We start from the raw sequence: 10,512 nt of genomic DNA on the forward strand, positions 1-10,512 counted from the left end.
AAGCATATGAATATTAATGAAGGAGCGCCTACTGAGCGCAGCTTTTTATTGATCGTTTGAACGTCGCGTGGTGGTCATTTTCGATTAAAGGCCAACGTCTCAGCGACGTCTTGGCAATGAGCAAATGCTCTCCCTGCTACGTCTTAACGATGTAAACTTGATACATCGGGCCGACGTCGGCCAGATGTATGTGTGCTATCTGGGGACATTCGTTTTATCTGCCTCTATGAAAAGAGCACATCCTATTATAAATGAATTACTAAAACAGCCTACACCTTCTGTAAGCTACAATGTAAATTTTGTCAATGATTTTTTTTTTGGGGTAAGGTTGTTACTGAGTATGAGCAAAAACAAGTTTACTTCAATTATGACATCGGGCAGGCCAGATGTCATATGGTCATATGGGAGAGTTTGCTCTTTAAACCCAATGTTTTAGCCATCAGGGCTTCCAGTGACGGCAGGACGGTTCCATAAAAGCAGTTCTCTTCCTTTTGAAGAAAGTCCAAGGCTGTCGTGAGTGACTTCAGAACTATGGAGTACTTTTAAAAACTGGTATTCCCTGTTTGTGATACACCTGATGCCTGATTGGGTGCAAAAGTTAGTCAAGTCTGGGATGGGAATGCCAGTGACCCTGTACAAGGCATCATAGGAGGAGTTCCACCTTGTTCTCGTAGGAACCAGTAAAAAATGGGGTGTCAGTATTTCAGTGTAAACTTATTTTAACCTAGATAGAGTATTTACAACTATATGGAGAGTAAACCAACTCCAAGAGTATAGTTAAAAGTCAGTGTAAAATCCTGCAGACCTGCAGTGAAAAATTCAACTCTACAGAGTGCTTGCCAACTGCCAGTAAACCTACGAAGAATAAGAAAAACACTACAGAGTGTTGTGATTACGCGCCTGTCTGCACGAGGGGAGACAATAGCAGCTCTGTAGGCATAAGGAGAGAGTGGTGCCACAGTCTGATAAGTAACATTAACGTTCCCATGTTGGCAACATCGTTTAATAATTGTATTTCAACTAAACACGGTTTTATAGTTTCATAGATGTCGACTGAGGATATGTTGGCAATTATGTACCCTTCTGTTTGATATTGTCGAGTAACGTTAGCTATAACGTTAAGTTAGGCTATGCTAACAGTTGCTAACAGTTCAGAAGTTCGACATGTTCACATGTTCTTATTGTGTTAAGATGCACCTATATGTAACATGTTAACTACTTGTTTTTTCTAAATGCTGCTGAGATATGGATACATGCTGTTTGCTGTATGGCAACGTTTTAGCAACCAAATTATTGTTTATTAGTATGCTAGTCGCTAGGCAAGCTAATCGCTAGGCAAGCTAATCACTTACTCACTTTAAGCACATGGATTAAAGTCACACCACGGCCTAGCGGCAATTAAATAACTTGTGCCAGAGATGGTTGATAACATAATATAATATAAGATAAGTAGGGTTGGGTCGGTTCTCGGTAATACCAATTCGGTCCGGTACTCCGTCATGGACCGGGTTTTATTTTTTGAGACTGACCGGGCCGCATACTCGGGCAGAACGTGCGCGGAGCGGACGCCGCGGAGGTCCGCCCGGTAAAAGTGGACATCCGCAAGCCCTGTGCGCGCAAAGCACGACCGCGCGGACTTCACTCTGCGCACCAATGTCACACAAAAGACTGTTTGGCATGTATTTTTCACATCGCGGGGATTTTTCACGGACATTTTTACACGTAGTCCGCTCCGCTTATAGTAAGCCCGAGTCTGTGAGCACCTGTGTCTGCCTCTTCACCAAGCGCACAGCAAGCAGGAGAGAGAGGGGGGTGGGGCGGGGACTGAGTTAGGATGTGCGAGTGCGCATGTGCCTCTACTGTAGCCTGGAGTTTGTTTAATAGTGACGGGGAGTTGATAATGGCGGACAATTTAGTCTCGACGAAATCAAGGAATGCGCCACTATGGCAACACTTTGGCTTTGAGCCAGACGAAGGAGGCAACCCTTGTTTGCACTGATTGAGTAAGCTGCAAAATTTATTTGTAAGGAATAAAAGAAACAACTTGTTACTGTCACTCTGTTGTCCTAAGGTCGTTTTTTATTTTAAATGAGTTAGTTGCGCCCCCAAGTGGCGAAAATTCGGTATTACCGACTTGATGCGTTTTTTTACAAAAACTGGACCGTTTTTTCTTTTTTCTCATACCGACCCAACCCTAAAGATAAGATACGAATCATTTTATTTATCCCCCAAGGGGATGAATACAGTTATTTGCTAGCACTAGCAGCTAACCTGTTACTGTATTGTCTTCATACTGCAGCAGCTAACTTACGTAACTGTTAATATTAACTCTGAAGTAAAAAAAACATAACTTCTGAAGCACTTTAGTGGGTAACTCTTTGTCGAACTGTTTTTTCTTGGTTGTTGTTTTTTCCTTTTATTTATTTTAACAGAATATGCTGCTCCGTGTTGTGTTTGGCGGGGAGGAGCTTTCTGACCTAACATTTGATGCCTTCAAGAAAGAGAGTTAGTTAGTACATTAGGATAAAACAATATCACAACTTTTTACTTGGTTAATACACCTAGTTCATCATAAAACCATTCCTTCTAAACTACCTAAGTTGATCATTGTTTTGGCTGTGTCTTAAAATGGATGGGAATGACCTATTGACTTCAGCTTCAACTCAACAATTGTAATTGTATTAATTTTAATCTGTTTTAATTTCTTTTTTTCTCCTGCTCTCTAGCACTTTGAGATTGCTAAAATGTAAAGTGCAATACAAATAATTTTTTTTATTATTATTAGTATGATGATTATTATTATTATTAACAGCATTTTGTGAAGACATGAGGCTTACTTTGTTGACGCTTTGATTCTCATCAGAAAGAAATGTTCTTTCAAAATGTGTAACAATTTCTGTAATATTCTTTTCTAGGGATGTCCCGATCTGATTTTTTTGCATCCGATCCGATATCGAGTCGTTTATTTTGAAACCAAGTCCGATACCGAGTCCAATCCGATACTTTGCAAAGCATTAAGAAAGAAAAAAAAAAGAATGCAGCCAAGTTGAACCATAAGGTTTGTTTTTTATTAAAATAGTATCCAAAAAGCTTATCGGTGGTTCAGCGGCACAAAATGTAAACCAAGTCAATATCTTCTTCTTGTCTTCAATAAACAAAATAGGCCTATATCTTTTTAGCGGTTTGACACATGAAACAAATATTTTTCTTTTACTCAGTCAAACCCCACAAAGAAACCATAAAACCCATAAAACAGGTCCCTCAACACCAAAATTAAATTGTTTTTACCTGGTTTCTGTAGAACAAAAGAATTATACTCAATTTTCAAAAATATAGATACAACAGTAATCAGTTTCAAGACAGTATATATTTTTTCAACCGAAGAAAATAAATGTTCCGCTCCGTTCAGTCAGTTCAATCCAGTTCAAACAAAAAACTCCACTCTGGGATTTCCAAATAACACACAGTTCACAGTTCAATTCACAGTTCAATTCAGTTCAATCCACACAGTTCGCTAAACAAAAGAAAACTCCACCCCAGGTTTTCCTGCAACCAAGGAGGTAAAGAAAATCCACTGTTTGCTCTGACTCAGTTCAGTTTCAAAACAATAAATCAACCCGGCCCGAAGGTTCCAAATAAGGAATAATGGAACAGAAAGTAACCCCCGGCTTTTGCCAACTCATGGGACTGCGTGTGAATGCCGTAACGCTCCAGCGTTGTTTCGGGCGTGGGGGCTCCGTAGGATCGCTTGATATCCATGGTGGAATCTCTGAGTTGAGGCCGGTGGCCGGATGGATGATATTCCACGGGGAAGCGCACCTATTTCGCGGACTTTGAACTGTGTAAAATGCCGTGGTAGGCCATCCCACTGGCCGATAGCACCGGTGGGTGTGTCTGGAGGTACCTCAGTGTTTGGAGGTGAGCAAGCCATCAGCTGACTGTCTTATAAAAAAAATATTTAGAAAATATACAGGATCGCCACTTGGTAATCACTGACAATTCACAAATGTGTTCATATTAAACTTAAAGGTTTGGATGGGATGATCAGCAGTTCATTTAATATACTTCTGTTTTGTTCATATTCCTTAATGCACAGATGCTTCTCTATCATCATCATCATTATCATCATGCTCAGCAGCATCTGACCATACCATCATTCTGAACCCCACCACGTGTGACCCTCTTGAAGAAGCAGTCGCTGCTGAAGGAAGTCAACCTAAAAGGCCATGCCACATAAACTATGAGGCACAAGCGGTGGGTAGTGGACATTGTTGTTCAGTCCAATCTGGATGTTGTTCCATTTGAGAAGTGTTTTTATGTAATTATTGTCCTGTCGTATGGTTTAAAATTTTCTGACTGCATATTTTATTTCCATTTAAGTTGATTGAAGATATCCTAACAACAAAGCCTGGTGGTGAACACATCATGCAAGAGTATGCAAAAACCAAATCTCTGAAAGATGCGACCAGAAGACAGATGATAAACATACTTGCTGCTGAGATGACACAAACACATGAGTAAGGATCATGCATTTAGGCTATAAAGAAACATTATTAGTTATGGATTGTTTCTAATTGTGTCTAATTGAGTGTCATCATTGAATTCATACGTGAGGAAACCCCCCCCCTAAAAGTGTCAGAGTAAAGTATGCACAGGGGATAGTTGCTCTGTTTCCATATCTGGAAGACCCATATTCACAACATGGATATGTAAGTAAAAAGGTCCTTACAACATTAAACACATAATTGCCCTTAGAAATGTTGATGGCATAATCCGTCTGCATGTATTTAATTACACAGGAACATTTCTACAATCCAGAGAGCGGTTCAGGATACCTTGCATGGTGGCTGAAGACCATTCAAAGAAAAACTGCAGAAGACAGAGGTGCCTCAGTCAGCAAATCTCCCAAAAGTAAGTTTACTTATTAGTTACAAATTATATTGATTAAATGTGTTGGCAGGAGTCATTAAAATTGTGTTTTCTCTGAAGTTGGTGGGCCAGGCCATGGTCAACCCAGACCCTTCACCGCTGACAAAGTGTTATCTAATGAGGAAGTGGAAGCAGCTATTGCTGTTTTGAAACACTCTGCTGATGAAGACACTGTCCGTGAGAAGATGAAAACTACCTTCAGTTATCGTCATTCACTGGTCAACAATGAAAAGAAAGCAGCAGATGTCTTCTCAGTCTTTCCACGGTTTCTGGACACACCAGGACTGGTAAGACATCTTCATTAGTTGAATCACTGAAATATCCCATGCAGCATGCAGTGTCACTCATCACTCCTTTCTATGCACTGTATTTTTGCATTACAGATAGAACAAGATTTCAGGCTCCTATTTGGTGAGGTCACTGCCAACAAATTCTTGGAAAGGTGGCCCATCAATTTCAAAGCAAAAGTTAAAGGAAAGCCATGGACTGGTGCCAGCCACAGAGCTCTTGGAATTAATGTGTAATGCTGAGTCAGCTGCTGAAGTTGAGAATGGTATGACTGGAACTGTTTTTAATTGCTGTTGTTGGTTATATATGTAATTGTGCCAATTTAATGTACATGTGGCATACCGCTAACCTGATGTTTGTTTTTCTGTAGGCTGGGACAGTGACATGTGTGCTATCTTGCTGCTGCTACATCTGCTACCACCATCTGCACAAGGACGAAAGAGGCCAGGAAAAGAAACTCCCAGATTTGCAGAGTTGCGAGCAAGAATGGTGCGTGAGATCACACAATGAAGTGTTTTCTTTGCAAAAGTGACCATGGTAGACCAAACAGCCTTATAAAGCACCTTAAAGTAATTCATGGTCTCTGTACTGGCAAGACTCTTCATCTTAAATGTGAGCAAGTGGGATGCTCACGTTCTTTTGGCAGCTTTTCTGGTTTTAGGAAGCATCTAAACAAGTGTCATGTAAGTGGTTCATTTGAGTCTGTAGAAGAAGGTGATTTTTCACCTCATCAAAGTGTTGACACAAGTAATGTCACTGATGTTGATGGGTCGTCTGAAAATTTAGAGGCTGAGCCAGAATTATCTTCAGCAAACTTTGTAAATAGTTGAGCAGTGTAATTTCTGACTTAAAGGCAGCAGGTGTAGGCCAAAGTGTAGTGAATTCTGTAGTGATTTCCATGGAAGAGATTGTTCAAGATATCCAGCAGCATGCTAAAGAAACTGTCATTAAGCATGTGTTTAGTGATGAAAGAGAAACTGAAATGTGCAAGAAAGTTGAAGCATGTTTTGAGGAGTTAGAGAATCCTTTCACAATTCTTAATTCAGAATACAAGTGAGCAAAATTTTTCTCAGGCAAGTGTGGAATTGTAGAACCAGTTGAATGTGTAATTGGCTGAAGATTTGACACAAGGCAAAATAAAGAGACTGGAACATATGATCAGACAGTTGTTCAAGATAAATTCATGTATGTTCCAATTTTATCTACACTGGAGTCAATATTTAAAAGTCAGTATATTGCAAAAATGTTGAAAAGCTCAGCCACTGACGACTCAAGATATTTGTGATGGCTCTTTATTTAAGACTCATCCTCTGTTTTCAACTGAAAAGCACACACAGTGCAGATCCAAATGTTGTATGATGACTTCGAGGTTGCAAATCCTCTTGGTTCCAAGTGAGGTATTCATAAACTAGGTGCAATATATTTTACCTTAAGAAACTTCTCTCCGAAATGGAATTCTTTTTTGGCCAACATACACCTGTGTGCCTTATTTCATGCACAAGATCTTAAACGGTATGGTTTTAGTGAAATACTTGCTCCTATTGTTCGAGATATTAAAGTGTTAGAGACTGATAGTATTGAGATTCCAATATATGGTGGCCATGTTCGTGGTAGTGTGGTACAGGTTACGGGGGATAATATAGGCTTACATAGCTTGTTTGGTCTGGTGGAGTCTGTCAGTGCCAGGTACTGTTGCAGGTTTTGTTTAGCCGAAAAAGATGACTTTCAAACAGAATTCTCTGAAGATTCTTCCAAAATAGTGTTAGGCACCAAAGATGCCCCCGCTGCTCACTGTCAAGAAATGGCTCGTAATCCATCTCTTCCTTACGTTTTTGGTGTGAAGAGTTCATGCTTATTGAATTCACTGACATATTTTCACACAGCTGAGAACTTCTCAGTTGATGAGATGCATGACATTTTGGAAGGGGTGGCCCAGTATGAATTGAAGCTATTGTTTTTGTATTTTAAAGAACAACACGTTACACTGGGGGAGCTGAATTCGAGAATACAAAATTTTGATTATGGATTCATGGAAAGAAACAATAGGCCAGTGGCTGTGAATTTAGGTGGAGAGTCTAATGATCTGGGACTGAATGTGGTTCAGTCATGGTGCTTATTGAGTAATGTTCCCCTCATTTTTGGAGATTTGGTAACCTCCACTGACCAACGTTGGGGCCTACTTCTTTTATTACTACAAATAATAAACATTGTATTTTCTCCCATGTTATCTCAAGGTCTGTGTGTATATTTAAAACACTTGATTGTTGAACACCACAAACTGTTCAAGACATTGTATCCCCAGAAAAAACTTTTACCAAAGCACCATTTTCTTATCCACTATCCCTGCTGCATTCAGAAAATAGGACCTGTACTTGATAGCTGGTGCATGCGCTATGAAGGTAAGCACAATTTTTTTCAAGAAACAGGTCAAATCATTTAAAAATATCACCAAAACGCTGGCTAAAAAACATCAGAATCATATGGCATACATGTGGCGATCTCCAACAACTTTTAGTCGGTTAGACATTGGTCCAGGAAAAATGGTGTCTTTAGAAATGGTAAAAGGAGGTTCTGGAATTGCCATGTCAATGCAACTGCCCAATAATGTTCAAGTTATGAAAGTGAATTGGGCTAAACACAATGGTTTTGTTTACTGCCCACATCTGGTTATTTGTGGCAAAGTTGAATCTGAAATGCCTCTTTTTTACCAGATTGTGTCAGTTCTGATAATGCATGAGAAATAGTCGCTGCTCACTTCACCTCTATTTACAGTAACATTTCAAGAACATTTCCATGCATTTGAGGTGACCAGGACAAAGCAAGATTTTGTTGTCATTCATGTTGACAACCTGCATTATCCCAGGCCTTTTGGCATACAAATGTCATATGGAGTGAATGACACAGCTCTCTTTGTTGTACCATATTGTTTTCTTTGGTGAGCACTGTGTTTTAAAAATAACGTTTATAGTCAAGGCAAGTATGGGTAACCGTTGTGTTATTTCACTGACAAAACATAATAAATGCTGTTACTGTAATATTGTATGTTTGTGTTTATTTCCATTTGATAGGTTGGATCACAGCAATTCAGTAATATAGCATAATAGTAAAATAGCGTCATATGACCTAGATTTAAAAAAAATAACACTGTAGAGAAATAACAATTAAATATTACGCATTAGAGTGTAATTTGAAAAACTAAATTTGGAGTAAAATAATCATATTACTCTGAACAGTGTGAACAAACCGCAGTGTTAAATATCTTTACACATTTCATTGATAATTTTGACACTGAATTGAGTAGAATTAACTCTGAAAAGTTGACACTGGCCATAGAGTAAATTTTACTCTATTTTAGAGTGGGACCAAATGTTATCTGAAACGGAGTTAAATTCAACTCTCTAAGAGTTAAATTGACACTCGGTTTTTTACTGTGAAGCTTTCTCCCGCTAAAACTTTCCACAGTCTCTGTTGCCACCATTGACCTACTACTAGCTTTGGTCCATAGAGCAGTCCTTTTGCCCTTGTTTCACTGTTTGACGACAGCAATTTCTCCATGTCTGGGGTGGATATGAGATTGAGTGTGTGCAACGCACATCTGTGGTGTGGAAGGAGGATAAAACCACTGTCATTGTCATCATTACAGCTGGAAAGCACATTGTGTAGATCTGCAAATGTAACTTTCTCGGGGTGACAGTATTGGCTGAGCTAAAAGTCAGACATTGCTGTTTCGGAGCTGTAGCACCGCCATCCCTCTCCTCCTTAATGGGCCTCGCCACCAGCGTTAGGGAGCAGTGCTTAGCTTGGAGATGCTTCTTCAAATTTGAAGTTCAATTCTTCGCAGCTGACAGACACATATTATCACCCAGACACAGTTTGCATTTCACTGTGACGTTCTTGTTTTTTCTGCCTGCAAATTCAAACTAATGTGAATACTTTCACAATGAAAAAGTTGCTTTATCTACCATCTCACTCGCTGAGTAACTCTGGTGGCACACAAACACATCACAACTGCGATACATCACTGCCAGTGATACTTCTGCAGGTGGCTGCATACTGCCTGACAAGAAGTTGTCCATGAAGACAGAGGGGCTGTCCCATTTTTCCACACTTGGCTGAGTGTGCTTGGTTACGCACACACTTTGGTGACGTTTTGCCACGCAGAACGTACATTGGCCTATAGACGAATTCAGCGAGCGATTTGTGTATACCGCCATCTTGTGGCGGCACCATTGCTGCGGTGACGTGTCAGTCATCAATTCATTATGCTGTCATTGTGAACTGACTCTCTACAATGACAGCATCATGTATAGCTGGATTGATGATGTTAGACAGTGGCCTCCGGTAACTGATGAAGGTATCTTAAATGAGTACCGATATTAATTTAGAAATTAATCATTTGTTTGAGCGATAAGCAGGAAAGATTAGAGTAATAGGGAGATAATAGACTGTATCATTAAACACTGTGTAATATAACGTTAGCATACGTTACGTGTGCTGACGTTAGCAAGCTAGCAGCGTGACATTTAATCATTATGGACAGGCTACGTGACTAAAAACAACAACAACACGTGTTTGTGTTTTGTTTTAGGTATTCAAGAATATTTTATTAATCGCCTGGCCTCCGATGACCAGAAACACGGCAATTAACGTTACAGGTCTCTGATTGAGGGTCAAAATTACCTGAGTTCCGGATAGGTCGGGCAAATTTTACACCGCCTTTTAGACGACCATCACATCATATTGAAGGCGATCAATATTGATCGCCTTCAATATGATGTGATGGTCACGTAGCCTGTAGCGTGTTCAAGCATGTATTAAGTGGCTAAGTACGCGGGGATATTTAAACGAAATTGGGACAGACTTGACAACGGCCCTTACATTGCGCATTGGATGTTTTTCTCCGCAAACAAAAACATTATCCAAACATGATTCAGTTTAGAAAAGGGTATAAAGAAATAATTTTCATGTAGGGATGAAAAAGGTGTGGATAATCAGCAGGGATCTGCAGCTGTGATTTATGTTGTGCTGATGTATGTATGTATATGGATATGAATATATTTTCATGTTGGTACATGAACAATTCATGATATTTCTATTACATGCATTTAAGAAAGTCAGTTGATATGCTGGCATATATAAAACTACATTGGATATCTAAAGGAAAGTTAAAGGTTATTAATTAGTGAATAAAAGGGGAAGGATTAATTAAGTTAACTGCTGTTTTATAATATTTGTCATGTTGGAAATAAAGTCATCAATCAAAAGAAATGACGGAGCAAACTACTCACCTGTATC

The 10,512-nt window shown here is 39.5% G+C and overlaps 1 long non-coding RNA gene across 3 annotated transcripts; it reads left to right on the forward strand.

The window, feature by feature from the left end:
- The first annotated feature begins 3,294 nt into the window (after positions 1 to 3,294).
- Positions 3,295 to 8,229, forward strand: LOC126389360 (uncharacterized). Of its 3 annotated transcripts, none has more exons than XR_007569841.1 (7): positions 3,296 to 3,918; positions 4,097 to 4,254; positions 4,381 to 4,709; positions 4,800 to 4,911; positions 4,990 to 5,216; positions 5,313 to 5,482; positions 5,588 to 8,229. It is a non-coding gene; the product is annotated as an uncharacterized LOC126389360 (long non-coding RNA). The 3 variants fall into 3 exon arrangements; XR_007569842.1 differs by having other exon boundaries at positions 3,297 to 3,918; positions 4,381 to 4,517; XR_007569840.1 differs by having other exon boundaries at positions 3,295 to 3,918; positions 4,381 to 4,911.
- Positions 8,230 to 10,512: the final 2,283 nt, after the last annotated feature.

This window comes from Epinephelus moara, chromosome 4, assembly GCF_006386435.1.
Source record: "Epinephelus moara isolate mb chromosome 4, YSFRI_EMoa_1.0, whole genome shotgun sequence".
NCBI lineage: Eukaryota > Metazoa > Chordata > Actinopteri > Perciformes > Serranidae > Epinephelus > Epinephelus moara.